Below are 13,905 nucleotides of genomic sequence, written 5' to 3'. Positions count from 1 at the left end.
TAACTGAAGTCCACACTTTATTAGAATTTCCCTAGCTTTCCCCTAACACCCTTTTTCTGTCCCAGTCTCCTCTGGGCTGTGACATTTCTCAGACGTCCCTGGGTTTTGATACCTTGAAAGTTTTGAGGAGGACTGGTCAGGTATTTTGTCCCTCAATTTGTTTGTCTGTTGGTTTTCTGATGTTTTTCTTATGGTTGGGCTGGAGTTATGGGGTTTGGGGTGGAAGATCCAGACAGAGATAAAAATGTCATTCTCCTCAGGTCACATCATCAAGGATACACACCATCAAGGATACACACATCAAGGATACACACCATCAACGGGACTTGTGACAAACAATTTTACCCTTGATCACCTGGCCAGTAGCGTCTTTTTATTTTATTTTATTTTTTGCTGCGTTGGGTCTTCATTGCTGCACACGGGCTTTCTCTAGTTGCGGCGAGCAGGGGCTCCTCTTTGTTGCGGGCATGTGCTTCTCATTACAGTGGCTTCTTTTGTTTCGGAGCACGGACTCTAGATGTGCGGGCTTCTGTAGTTGTGGCATGGGGGCTCAGTAGTTGTGGCTCCCAGGATCTAGAGCGCAGGCTCAATAGTTGTGGCCCACGGGCTTAGTTGATCTGCGGCACATGGGATCTTCCCGGACCAGGGCTCGAACCCGGGTCCCCTGCATTGGCAGGTGGATCCTTTTTTTGTTTTCTTTGTTCCGTTTGGAACCAAAACTTTAATCCCAAGGAGTCTCACAAAACATATTACAAATGACAGCATGAAAAAAAAATTGCACAGTAACTCAAAGTTCAGCTCTACAATATACTCTTAATCTGGGAGGACACTGGTGTCTTGATAATCTCAACTTCCAAAAAACTTTACAAAGAGCTATGTATTCATGTACAGCAATCACAGAGGGGACTTATGACCTAACTCAAAGGTTAACTAACTTCCTTGAAACTTCTTAGATGCTAAACTCACTGGACAACCTCTTGTCCAGTGTGAAGACTAGTGGAATTCTTAAACCTCTAATCTAGGGTAAGGGTGCGGCTTTCATTTCTCCCTGCTGGCTTGTGTTCACAGTACCTTTTAAAGACTGCTTGCTTGACTACAGCTGCATACCACATCCCAGCTACAGAAAGTCTTTTCAATGTTTGCCAGTGTTGTTTCCATAATGATAAACATCACACTTTAGGTGGGCAGGAGTTAGAGTTTTATTATCAGTCTAGGCAAGACCAAAAATTCAAAGCAAATTCAATTCTGCTTAAGAGAACATTGTAAAGAAACAATTCTTCATATTACATGCCTCATATGACCCATTTCAAACCACAGAGAATGACACCTTTATGTGTCACTGTCCCAAGAGACAAACAAACGGGAACAGCTAAAACATTTAAAAAGTGCATCAAGCTTCGGAAGTCTCAAACGAAACTTGAATTTTCTGTACATACTCCTGTCAAATGAAGGTATTTCCTGTGCACCACTCCTCTTGCAAAGTGGTCTGCTATTTCCTTTCATTTGACCTGGATCGGCTAGGAGACCTAGAGAAAGATCGGGACGGCTTGCGATTTCTCTCCCGGGACAGTGATCTCTCTCTTCTCCTATATCTACTAAAGGGACCTGCTCCGGCTGCGGGAGAAGCTTCTCCGTCTTGGAGATCTGTGGTGAGGGGGAGGACTCCTCCTCCGATAATCATCTCGAGGGCGACGACCCCAAGAAGGAGGCGGCCACGATTTCGACTTCTCCCTTCCCCATTCGACAGGTCCACTCTTACTCGGCAGCCACAGAGTGTTCTCCCGTCTACTTCTCAGACAGCATCCGCTGCATCTCGGGGATCTTCATTTTCAACAAGAGTGAAGCCGGGAGGGTTTTTAGCAACCCACACACTTCGGAGTGGTCCATAATATCCTAAAGCTCGTTCGAATTCAGTCTTGTTACCACTGTTTCCAAGACTCCTTACGTAAACGTTCCAGTCCAACGGACAGGAATCCCGATGCAAGACCCTCCTGGCTCCTGGCTTTCATGGGCCACAGGGTGATCCCGGGCCTCTAGAATCTGGCAGCTGAATCGGCACGCACAAGCTGGCCTGTGGGGATGCTTTTCCCCCTATGTGTCCAGCCCGGGGCCATGCTGTCTAGGCCCGACCTCCAGGGTGACAGGGTGAACCCCAGGTCCCTGGAGCAAACACTCAGAGCCCTGGTGACCAGACTCAGGGGGCTGGGGCGGCAGCTGGACATGTGTGGCCACCCTGGTGGTGTTTGGCCCCATCTGCAGTTCCAGTTCCAGCTGAGAAAGAGCCTCGCTGTGTTATTTTCTCCTGGTTGTGTAAGGATCCCCGGTGTCATTTGACAGAAATGTAGATGGTGTGTTCTTTCTCTCTTTTCTCCCTGCTTCCTCTCGTCCCTCTCCTCCTCCCTCTCTCCCTCTCCCTCTCCCTCTGTCCCTCTCTCTCTTCCCTCTCCCTCTTTCCTCTGCGTCTCTCTCTTTCCCTCTCTCCCTCCCCCCTCCCTCTCCCCCCTCCCCGTCCCTCTCCCCGTCCCTCTCCCAACTCCCTCTCCACCTCCGTCTCCCCCTTGCTCTCCCCCATCCCTCTCCCTCTCCCCTCCCCCTACCTCCACGCTCTCCCCCGTCTCTCTCCCTCCTCCCCCCTCCCTCTTCCCGCCTCCCCCGTCCCTCTTCCCTCTCCCTCTCTTCCTTCCTGTCTCCCTGTCCCTGTTTCCCTGTTCCGCACGCTCTCCCTCTACCTCTTTCCCTCTCCCTGTCCCTCCACCTCCTTCCCTCTCCGGAGAGGGAAGGAGGTGGAGGGACAGGGAGAGAGAGCAGGAGAGGGAGGGGGGAGAGGGAGAGATAGGGGTGAGAGGGAGAGAGGGAGAGAGGGAGGGAGCGAAAGACCGTCTCTCCCTCCCTCCCTCCCTCTTTCCCTCCCTCCCTCCCTCTTTCCCTCCCTCCCTCCCTCTATCCCTCTCTCCCTCCCTCCCTCTATCCCTCTAGCTCCCTCCATCCCTCTCGCTCCCTCCCTCTATCCCTCTCTCCCTCCCTCCCTCTATCCCTCTCTCGCTCCCTCCCTCTATCCCTCTCTCCCTCCCTCCCTCTCACCCTCTCCCTCCCTCCAGATCGCCCGCTCCCTCCACCTCTCCATCTCCCTCACTCCCTCCCAGAGAGGGAGAGATAGAGAGGCAGAGACAAGGGAGAGGGAGAGAGGGAGAGGGGGAGATGGAGGGAGAGGGAGAGGGAGGGAGAGGAAGAGAGGGAGAGAGATATGGAGAGGAGAGGGGGGGGGAGAGGGAGATGGAAAGAGGTCTCTTCCTCCCTCCCTCTCCCTCCCTCTCTCCCTGTCCCTGTTTCCCTGTTCCGCTCTCCCTCTCCCTCCACCTCCTTCCCTCTCCAGAGAGGGAAGGAGGTGGAGGGAGAGGGAAAGAGGGAGAGGGAGAGCAGGAGAGGGAGAGGGAGAGAGAGGGGGGAAAGGGAGAGAGGGATAGAGGGAGGGAGCGAAGACGTCTCTCCCTCTCTCCCTCTACACCTCTCTTCCTCCCTCTCTCCTTCTCCTCCCTCTCCCTCCATGTCTCCATCTCCCTCACTCTTTCCCAGAAAGGGAGAGATGGAGGGAGAGGGAGAGAGGGAGACGGAGAGATGGAGGAAGAGGGAGAGAAGAAGAGAGAGAGGGACAGAGGGAGAGAGAGATAGAGAGGGAGAGCGGGAGAGGGAAAATGGTCTCTTCTTCCCTCCCTCTCCCTCTCTCCTCCGTCTCCCCCTCTCCTTCCCTCGCCCTTTCCCTTCCTCTCTCCCTCTTCCTCCCTCTCCCTCCATCTCTCCCTCGCCCTCACTCCCTCTCCCTCCATCTCTCCCTCGCCCTCACTCCCTCTCAGAGAGGGAGAGATGGAGGGAGAGGCAGAGACAAGGGAGAGGGAGAGAGGCACAGGGAGACCGGAACAGGGAAACAGGGACAGGGAGAGAGAGAGGGAGAGGGAGAGAGGGAGAGAAGGAGGAGAGAGGGAGAGGGAGGGAGGAAGAGACCTAGTTCCCTCTCCCTCTCTCTCTCCCTCTCCCTCTCTCCCTCTCCCTCCCTCTCCCTCTCCCTCCATCTCTCCCTCTTCCTCTCTCCCTCTGCCTTATCTCTGCCTCTCTGGGAGGGAGTGAGGGAGAGGGAGAGATGGAGGGAGGAGAGTTGGAGCCAGAGGGAGAGGGAGGAGAAGGAGGGAGGGAGAGAGGGAGGGAGAGAGGGAGGGAGAGAGGGAGGGAGGGAGAGACATCTTTCGCTCCCTCCATCACTCTCTCCCTCTCCACCCTCTCTCTCCCTCTCCCCCCTCCCTCTCCCCCCTCCCTCTCCATCTCTCTCTCCCTCTCCCTCCACCTCCTTCCCTCTCCAGAGAGGGAAGGAGGTGGAGGGAGAGGGAGAGGGAAAGAGGTAGAGCCAGAGCGTGCGGAACAGGGAAACAGGGACAGGGAGAGAGGAAGGGAGAGAGGGAGAAGGGGAGACGGAGAGGGAAAGGGGGAGAGGGAGAGGGGGAGGGAAAGAGGGAGAGAGAGAGAGGGACAGGGAAAGAGGGACAGGGAGAGAGGGAGGGAGAGAGGCAGAGGGAGAGATGGAGGGAGAGGGAGAGTGAGAGGCAGCGAGGTAGAGGGAGAGAGGGAGAAACGGAGAGAGAGAGAGAGAGAGGGAGAGCGGTAGAAGTGCTGAGGAGGGGGGCTCCCTCCCCCTCCCACTCCCATCCTCTCCCTACTGCTCTTTTTTCTGCTTCAACAAACCCCAGGCGCCTTTTAGATCAGCCCTGAAGTCAACGTTGATGCTTGGACAGCCTGACCTCCCCGCTGACTTCCAGCCCAGGACCACCGCTGGGAGATGAAGTCTGCGGGGCCCTGGGCGCAGGCTGCACAGGCACCTCCTCTGATGCCCAATCTCTCCTCGTTTACGAGGCAGCCGACACTCCCCTCCCTGACTCCCCAAGATTTGGGGCCTTTTTAGTATGTGTCGATAATGCCATGAGCGACTATTTAACTCTTCCACGAGGACCCATCTCCCAAAATGCAGTGGTTTTCAACCTTGGCTGCACTCGAGAACCCCCAGGGAAGGGAGAGACGTCTCTCCCTCCCTCTCTCTCTCTCTCCCTCTGTACGTCTGTCTACCTCTCTCCCTCTCCCTCTCCCTCTGGGGTGATGCCCGATGAGCTCAGAATCGCAGATGGACCCCCCCATCCCCTCTCTGTGGCTTGCATGGGGGATGCACCTTCTCACTGTGGCCCGGGCATGGCCTTGACATTCAGACATCGGGTCCTGCGTGGACACTTGTGTTTGTTCCATAGCGCATGTGGCTGCAGTCTGTGCTTCTGTAGATGCGGGCTGTGCGTGAGCCCTTCATCTTCCCCGCAGACACCACTGGTGCTCGCTCGGCCTCGCGGGGGATGCGGGGGGCACGGGGGACAGTCTTGTGTCCCCACCTTCTTGGGCTACAGACAGGCCACGCTGGTGCTGTGGTGACTGGGGGCTCCCAGGAGAACCCCGCTGCAGACCGGAGAGGTGGCCTCCGAGAAGGTGGCGTACGCCTGGGGCCGGGCCTCATCAGTGAGCCACGGGCCACCTGCGGCAACAGGTGTCTCACCGTCCAGGGGCTGGGTGTTCGGGCGCCGTGGGGTTGAGCTACTGTCTGCACGGCAGCCGTGTTTGTCTTGTTGAGCCCGGGGAGGCCCCTTGGTGGCTCCTGGAGAGCCTGGCCGCATTTCTTCCTGCCCTTGGCCTTAGAGCCCATCACGTTCATGCCGTTTCTGCTTCCAAAAGGACCTGTGTTAATAAAGACCACGTGTTAGGACAGCACCAAAGTGTCTAGAAATCCGGGCCAGGAGGAGGAGGGAGGGGGATTGGCTGTGCCCGCCAGTGGCCTGGGAGCCCTGCCCGCCTGCAGAGACCTGGCCCGGGGCCCGCGGGGAGGGCGTGGCCCTCGGTCCGCAGCGCCTTCCGTCTCTGGCTTCCAGGAGAACTGCGTGATCCTCAGGGAGCTGGTGAGGCTGCAGGCCCTGAAGTCCCGCCTGCTGGGGTTCCGCACCATGCCGACTCTGTGCTGGAGATGAACACGGACAAGACCAGCCAGGTGGTGGCCACTGTCCTAGGTAACACCGCCTCTCCCTGAGTCCCAGTGGGGACGGGGTCAGGCGGACCTTGACCGGACGTGGTGCTGCCTGAGACCCCACTGTGTCAGCCCTTGGGGGTCACCTTCCCAGACCCTTCATTCTGCCTCGAGGGGCACAGGGTCGGGGGTGGCTGGGGGGCCGCCCCAGGGACGTAGCCGAGCCTCTCCCCTCCGCCCGCAGGTGAGCTGGCCCAGAAGCTGAAGCCCCTCGGGGAGCAGGAGCGGCCGTGATCCTGGAGCTAAAGAAGGCCGAGTGCCAGAGGCGGGGCCTGCACTTTGACGGCCCCATCAACGCCTGGGACCTGCGCTACTACGTGAACCAGGGGCAGGAGACGCGCTACCACGTGGGCCAGTACCTGCTCAATGAGTCCTTCCCCATGCAGGCGGTCACACGCGGGCTGCTGGGCATCTCCCAGGAGCTGCTGGGGCTGACCTTCGACCTGGAGGAGGGCACCAGCATGGGTCACGAAGACGTGAGGCTCTAAACGGTCTGGGACGCGGCCTCGGGCAAGGTCATCCATCGGCAAGTTCTACCTGACCTCTATCCTCGGTGCGTGCGTGGGGGAACCTGTCGGCCGTGGGCCGGGGCTCCTCTGTGGAAGCGGGGCCCCATCCACGTCCCTCCGCAGGGTGGGGAAGTCCGGGCACGCGGCCTGCTTCGGCCTGCCTACAGCACGATGGGAGCTGCCAGATCGCCATCGCGGCCATGGTGGCCAACTTCACCAAGCCTACGCCCAACCTGCCCTCCCTGCTGCGGCACGATGAGCGGGAGACCAACTTCCACGACGTCGGGCATGCGATGCACCAGCTCCGCTCCCAGGCGCAGGGCTGCAGGCAGGGGGCGGGGAGGGCCCGGGCATGCGTGGTCCTCAGGCAGGCCCTCGCCGCGGGATTCTTTCACTGACATCACCCCACACGTGGTGACGCCCTCGGTGTCAGCTTCCATCATCAAACCCCAGGCACTGGGCGCGTAAGTAACGGAAATGGATGTCCTCGAGGCTCTAGAGGCTGGAAGACCCAGATCAAGGAGTCAGGGCTGGTTCCCTGCATGTTAAATACATGTACTCAAGAGTTGCCTTTAAAAAAGACAAAAGAAAAGAAAGGAACGTTGCCTGCAAGTCTGCTGACAGCTGGTGATGAGAACCAGAGGGAAGGCTCTGGGGCCGGGGGCGCAGTGCCCTGTGAGCTCGGGGGCTGCTGCCAGTCTCCGTGGAGGCTCAGCAAGTCCCGGTGACTTCCCCACGTGGGGGGCGCCAGCTGAGAGTCTGGGCCCAGGACCCACTGCTCGTTCGGTCTTCCTGTGGTCAGCCCTTCATCCTGAGAGCGATGCTCTCACAGGCTGCACCGGGGCGTGTGGGGACAGTTTACTGAGCCGTACAGACGTCACTACTGCTTTGGACCATTTCCATCATCCCGAAAATGTCCCTCACGCCCTTAGCTATCACTCCGTCCCCTCGCCAGCCCCTGACAACCAGGAACCCACTCGCTGACTCTGTGGATCTACCTGCTCTGGATGTTTCTCCTCAGTGGGGTCACGCCCTGTGTGTCCTTCTGTGTATGACTTCTCTCGCTGAGCATCGTGTTCTCAGGGTGTACCGACGCGGCAGCGAGCGTCAGGGCTTCACCGCATTGCGTGGCTGAGGGACGTAAAGAAGACAAGAGAAAAGAAAAGCACGTTGCATGCAAGTCTGGTGACAGCCGGTGATGAGAACCAGAGGGAAGGCTCTGGGGCCGGGGGCGCCGTGCCCTGTGAGGCCCTTGGCGCTGCTGCCAGTCTTGGTGGGGCACGGGCAGCACCGTCCCTCAGGAGCTGCTGGACAAGCTCATCAAGTCCCGGGAGGCCAACCCAGATGCGGCCGGACCGAGGGAAGGGAAGGGGGCTTCCGGTCTGCCCGGCTGGCAAGCGCGGCCTGGACACGGTGCCAGCCCCCCGTCTCCTTCCTCCCACGCCCCAGGCCTCTTCAACCTGTGCCAGATCGTCCTGGCCAAGGTGGTTCAGGCCCTGCACACGCAGACGCCCGCGGACCCGGCCCAGGAGAATGCCCGCCTCTGCCAGGAGATCCTGGGGTTCCCAGCCATGCCAGGTAGCCAAGCGCGCGCCGGGCTCACCTTAGCGGTCGGTTGGCGGCTACTGCCCAGGTCAAGAGGATCGTCTGGTGGTGTGTGAATGGGGACCGAATGACGGGCTCCGGCCGAGGCCCGCTGCCCTCTGGCCTCCTCCTGCCACGGCTCCTTGGCTGGTCCCTCCAGCTGTGGCCCACGGAGTCCGAGGGTGGAGTGGGAGGCTCTGCACATGCTTTCTAGAGAGCCTGGAAGAGGCAGGAGAGGGCTTCATACCCCGGACAGAAGGCATCGACGAGGTCTGCCCATGCGTGTCGGTGCGGACACGCGGTTCACTCCCTCGTGAGCGCTTTAACCAGCGATCTCCCCGTGGTGGAGGGAGAGCCCTGACTCATCTCTCGCAGCCTCGGCAGCTGGCCTTGTAAGAGGCTTAGGAGTGAACCCTCGTGAGCTTCAGCAGAAAGTCGGCAAAGATTTATTTGTGTCCCTCCACTGAACTGCCAGCAAGGTCCCCGTTTTCTACAAGTGTTGGGCCAATACTCTCTCTAGTGGCAGGGGACTCAGACAAGGCTGCTTTGAGGCCCCCACCCCCGCTCTGGGGCAGGGGCACTGAGCGGCCAGGGGGCCGGGCAGGAGCCCCTCCGCGGGTGTCCCAGTGACCCACCTGCCTGCGACCTTCGGCCGCCTGGCAGGAAGCTACGACGCCCAGTCCTATGGCCAGTCATTCCTGCAAGAAACACTGGAACCAGTTTCTGCCAACCCACCAAAAAAAACGACTTCAAAGGCAACGTGGTGTCACAGGAAGGGCTTGTTTCTGTGTTGGTTTGTTTTTAGTTCATTAGGCCTCACTTAAAATTCTGATTCCACAATGCACTTGCTTTGGGATCTTGAACAACACTCATAACCTCTGCAAGTTTCAGTATAGTAAGTTTATGTGATTACCTTCATCTGTAATATCCCTGTGTTGCAATCTTAATTAATTCAGATTAATTCATCTTAATCTTAATCTCAAGTTCAGATCAATGACTAGTTCCTCTGTGACTTCTCCTCTGAACGGATTCAAAAGCCGCCTCTCCCGTCCTCATTTGGCTTCTCTTCTCTTCTGGAATCTCATAAGAACTTCTATGACCTCTTTGGTTTTTTGTTGTTGCTGTTGTCTGTTTGTTTGTTTTTTAATTGAAATATAGTTGATTTACAATGTCGTGTCCGTTTCAGGTGTACGGCGCAGTGATTCCGTTTTCAGAGTCTTTTCCCTTATAAGTTATTACAAAATATTGAGTACAGTTCCCTGTGCCATAGGGGAGATCCTTGTTGTATCTATTCTATGCCTTCTTTGAATGACCGTAGCACTTGTTGTCTGTATCATTTTTATGTCTGTTGTGGCTTTGTGACTGAAAATGAAAATTTTCTATTTGTTCATGCCCTGGCCCTTCCTTAAAAATGTGTTCATTTACCTATTTCATATTTATTGACTACATCTTAGACACCGTGTTAGCTGCTTGTTCTAGATGTTAGTAAAACACAGACCTTCCTGCTCAAAGGGTCACAGTATTTGTGGGAAAACAAAAAAATGAACAACTTACGTCTCAAATAGCTTTGTACTTCCCAAAGAGAGCACACCTCGTAGGTACAATAAATATATGTATCATACATAAATGTATAAAGAGTTAATGGCATTAAAAACGTGAGATAACTGCTTTTCTATTCTGAGGAAATGAGGATTACATTTCACCAGGAGCTCAATACCACTCTGAGAATGAGGGCTTAACCCCCGACCTGGCTCACTGCATCGCTTTCTTATATGAAAATAGACAAGTCTGTACACGCTCTCTACAAAAAGGCTTATCTGGCATGAATTTCAGATAGCAAGAAGAAAAATTCAAGAGGTTCAGAGAAGCATCCAGAAGCTCAGATGATTGTCTGGCACTGATACAACTTGCTTGACAGGAAAATAGAGCTGTAAATCTCACAAAATTCGATGATCTTCTAAGAATTTCAAAACCGCCTGCTATTAATTAGAAATCCTAGAAGAACCGCTTCTTTTAAAGCACACTGATAATATGCTTTACAGCTTAATATTCAGAAGCCTATGTTTCGGCTAAGTGAGCTTCAGGAATGAAGGAAACTTGTGGTTCAGTTCCCTCTACTCTGGAACCTCTGGTCAAAACACCTACTTCTGTGCTCAGCCATCTTATCATCTGAAAAATGGAGGCAACTCTAAGAAAACATCGTTACAGAGATGTTGCACAGTTTCCTGTGTCACTGTCTTCATTTGTTTCAGAAAACCAATAACGTCTAAGCTGCTACTGCAAAGAGCGCAGTGTTACTTGGGGTCATCTAGTGCAGCTCTGTCAAAGTAAAGAAAAGGAAAGGGGCCTAGAACAACTATAATTTTCCCAAGAGGACACTATTATTTTATGGTAAATCTGAGTCAAGAACCCTGATCTCTTTGATGCCATTCCATTGTTCTTTCGTTGGGTTCTCAACAACCCAGAGAAAGAAAGAGAAATAAAACTCCTATGTGCTGTGTCACTGGTACAGGACGTGGCAAGATTGGAATCGGAGAACTACATATTAACAGGTATTTGGGAAATTCTTCAAACTGGTTAAGATATACACCAGGTACATAAAACACAGTATGTTTTCCCAAGATGATTCTGTGGAATGAACAGAACTGGTAACTGAAGGTGCCTGTGTGCTGCAGTTCCAAACAGGATGGGTGAATGCTTGTTTTCTGGCACCTTTAAGACTCCACCCCAATATACACATTAAAATAAAATTAACATTTCAACTGGGTCATATTTAATTCTGCATGCTCTTCTAAGTCAGCAAAATATTCCATATATCATTTAAGTTGTCACTCACTCTCTTTTCTTTTCTTTCTTTTTCTTTTTCTTTTTTTCTTTTTTTGCGGTACACGGGCCTCTCACTGCTGTGGCCTCTCCCGTTGCGGAGCGCAGGCTCAGCGGCCATGGCTCACGGGCCTAGCCGCTCCGCGGCATGTGGGATCTTCCCGGACCGGAGCACGAACCCGTGTCCCCTGCATCGGCAGGCGGACTCTCAACCACTGAGCCACCAGGGAAGCCCGTCACTCACTTTTTAACTTGAGTTTTAATTTCTAAAAGTCTTTCCAAACACAAAACAGAGGTGGGAAAATGGTATATGGGAAGCTGCAGAGATGAAATAAGCTTACTTCATTCGGCATAAAGATGAATACCCAAACAACTTCTGCATAGCTGCAAGTGTCCAAATCTACTATCCTCGTTTCGTAGTCAAGGCTTCCGGAAAAATATGCTAACGGATTCCTAATTACCCAAATGCCCCATATCCGTTTCAGTAAGTATCGTTATATATTACGGAAATTTTTCTCAGTGACACAGAAAGACATCCTGGCCGAGCATCCCCCTTCCCCTGACACAGAGATGATGGGTCTCAAGCTACCTTGAAGGCGTTGGAGCCCACTTTATCCATTACTAATATTAATGGAGGACAAACCTTCATATTCTGTTTGTTTGCTCTGTGTTTGTTAAATCACTTCTTCCCTTCATTAAAATGGATGACACATAATTGAGTCTGTAGTGTGTGTATCACTGGAACCTGAACACATTTTTGTTGGTTTTATTAACGTCATAGGTTTCTAGGGAGGGTCTACTAAATAACTAAGTCTAGTTTCACAGTTACAAATAAATTAGGATGTAATTTTGAATAAATTAAGCTCATCATAAAGGAAGGATACTGATAGTTGCTACTACCCCTTCCTTGAGGGGCTCTTGTAAAGCACTAAATAAAGTAACAGAGGTTTATATGCATGCATATATTTTCAATGATGTTTGAACACACTCGAAAAGAACTCTACAGAATGCATTATAAAACCTCGATGCTGTGTGTCCCTAGTTCCCAGCTCTCTCGTTAAAACTATTTAAATGAACAAAATGTTATCTATTAGGAGAGCTATCAGAGTACTCCAAATACTACTTCTTGCAGTACCCTGTCCCAACCATTTGCCTTCCTCTTCCCATTAGTCCTTAATTCAGAAACCCCAGAGATTTGTTCATTAATTTATGAACACATTTCTTCATTCAGCCAAGAAAATTGATGGCTCCCTTACCAAATTTCAGGCACCCTTCTTCAGTATGTTTTCTAGGCATGTTCAGGAAACACAGCAGTGATTAACACAGATGAATATAGCCTCTCTCGAGCTGAGGGGAGAGACAAAAGTAAAGAAGCAAATATAAAATCGTAAGTGTAAATACGTAAATAAAAATGGAATAAATGGGTAGAATAACTAGTATATCAGGTAAGTGCTGGAGAAAAACGGCAAGCAGGGAAGGGGGATGGAGATTGTTAGCTGGTAGGAGGAGGCTGCGATCTGAAACTAAGTGATCACTGAGGGCTTTCTGGGGAAGATAAAATTTAAGAGGGAACCTAAGGTTGTGAGAGGGAGCAAGGTGCATATCTGGGAAGTGAATAGTACAAGCAGAGGGAACAGTCAGATGGAGAGGCAATGAGGCAAGAGTGGGCTTGGAGTATCCAAGGAGCAGAAAGGATGTCAGTGTGTGGAAAACAGAGGGAGCAAAGTGGAGAGGAGAAGGAAACAGTCAGAGAGGAAACAGAGGCCCAGATTTCTAGGGCTGTGGAGGCACTTTGAGGACTTTGCTTTTCCTGTGAAGAAGCCACTGAAGAGCCTGGAGTGACATGATGTGACTTACGTTTTAACAGGATCTCTCTGGATGCCATGTTGATTAGAGACTGCAGGAGAATAAGGACAAGCCCCAGAAGACCAATAGTTGATTCAAATGTCAAGAAACATTTATGCCTTCACCCTTCAACTTCACAAATGATGCCATTTCCATTGAGCTATTGAAAAATATAATCTGGCTTTCAAAACAATAAACCAGAAGGCATTTTCTCACATAAGCAAGGTCACAAACAACTGTCAGCTAAAGTTGAAATAGCAACAAATCAAATAATAACAAAAAACATTTTTTATAGCTTTTAAAACCTTACCAAGCATTTTCTTGTCCATTATCTAAGTTAATCCTCAAATCAACGCCATGAGATAGTTACTATTTTCCCATTAGAAGTGACCGCATATTAAATCCTTAGTGATTGCTCAAGAAAAGCTGAAATCTTGAGTGTACATCTATTAATGCCAAGGTTGGGTTTTTTACCCATGGGAACATTGGATGCTAAAATCCACAGGGATTTTCAGCTCAAGATGGCAGACTAGGAAATATATTTACTTTCTGGTCCTCCTGAAACCAGGTTTAAATAAAACTGTAGAAATACCCAAATTAATCAACCAATAAGAGCCAAGACATTGTGGAAGTCATCAACCACAGAAAGATTTCAACACATTTCGAGAAGGCAAACAATGAAATGGAGGGGCCATGAATAAAATAATGAAGAAAAGACTACCCTAAGTAGGGTCTGCACAAAGCCAGTCAGCTTTTGCTGAGCCCTGGTTATAGTAAAGGACAGAGGAAAGAAGAGGGGCTGAAAACAAGGAGACAAAAGTCATTTTAGGAAAACACGTTCATTTAATGAGCTCCAGGGAACACTCAGCCTGCTGCCATACTCACTCACGTATTACAGTGGATTGTTGGCACGCAAGACAAGAAAACAGGGAACCAACGAACAAAAATCAAGACACTGTTTCTTACTGAACTCTTCTCAAACGAGATCAAGAAATTATGGTTCGATGCCATAGCTGTAAATCATTTCTGCTCCTGGAGAGG

General features: G+C 52.1%; 1 long non-coding RNA gene across 2 annotated transcripts; it reads right to left on the bottom strand.

The window, feature by feature from the left end:
- Positions 1–4,344: 4,344 nt before the first annotated feature.
- Positions 4,345–13,435, bottom strand: LOC149743920 (uncharacterized). 2 transcript variants are annotated; one of them, XR_016391676.1, is made up of 5 exons: positions 12,276–13,435; positions 8,216–8,415; positions 7,611–7,743; positions 5,886–7,114; positions 4,345–5,760 (listed from the first exon to the last, which is right to left on the bottom strand). It is a non-coding gene; the product is annotated as an uncharacterized LOC149743920 (long non-coding RNA). The 2 variants fall into 2 exon arrangements; XR_016391675.1 differs by lacking the exon at positions 4,345–5,760 and having other exon boundaries at positions 5,772–7,114; positions 12,276–13,222.
- Positions 13,436–13,905: the final 470 nt, after the last annotated feature.

The sequence above is a fragment of the Delphinapterus leucas genome, unplaced genomic scaffold (genome assembly GCF_059928025.1).
Source record: "Delphinapterus leucas isolate spDelLeu-1000000601 "Yukka" unplaced genomic scaffold, BTC_Dleu_Yukka2 spDelLeu_asBTCV2_sq53, whole genome shotgun sequence".
Taxonomy (NCBI): domain Eukaryota; kingdom Metazoa; phylum Chordata; class Mammalia; order Artiodactyla; family Monodontidae; genus Delphinapterus; species Delphinapterus leucas.
This window is presented reverse-complemented; position numbering and strand designations above follow the sequence as displayed.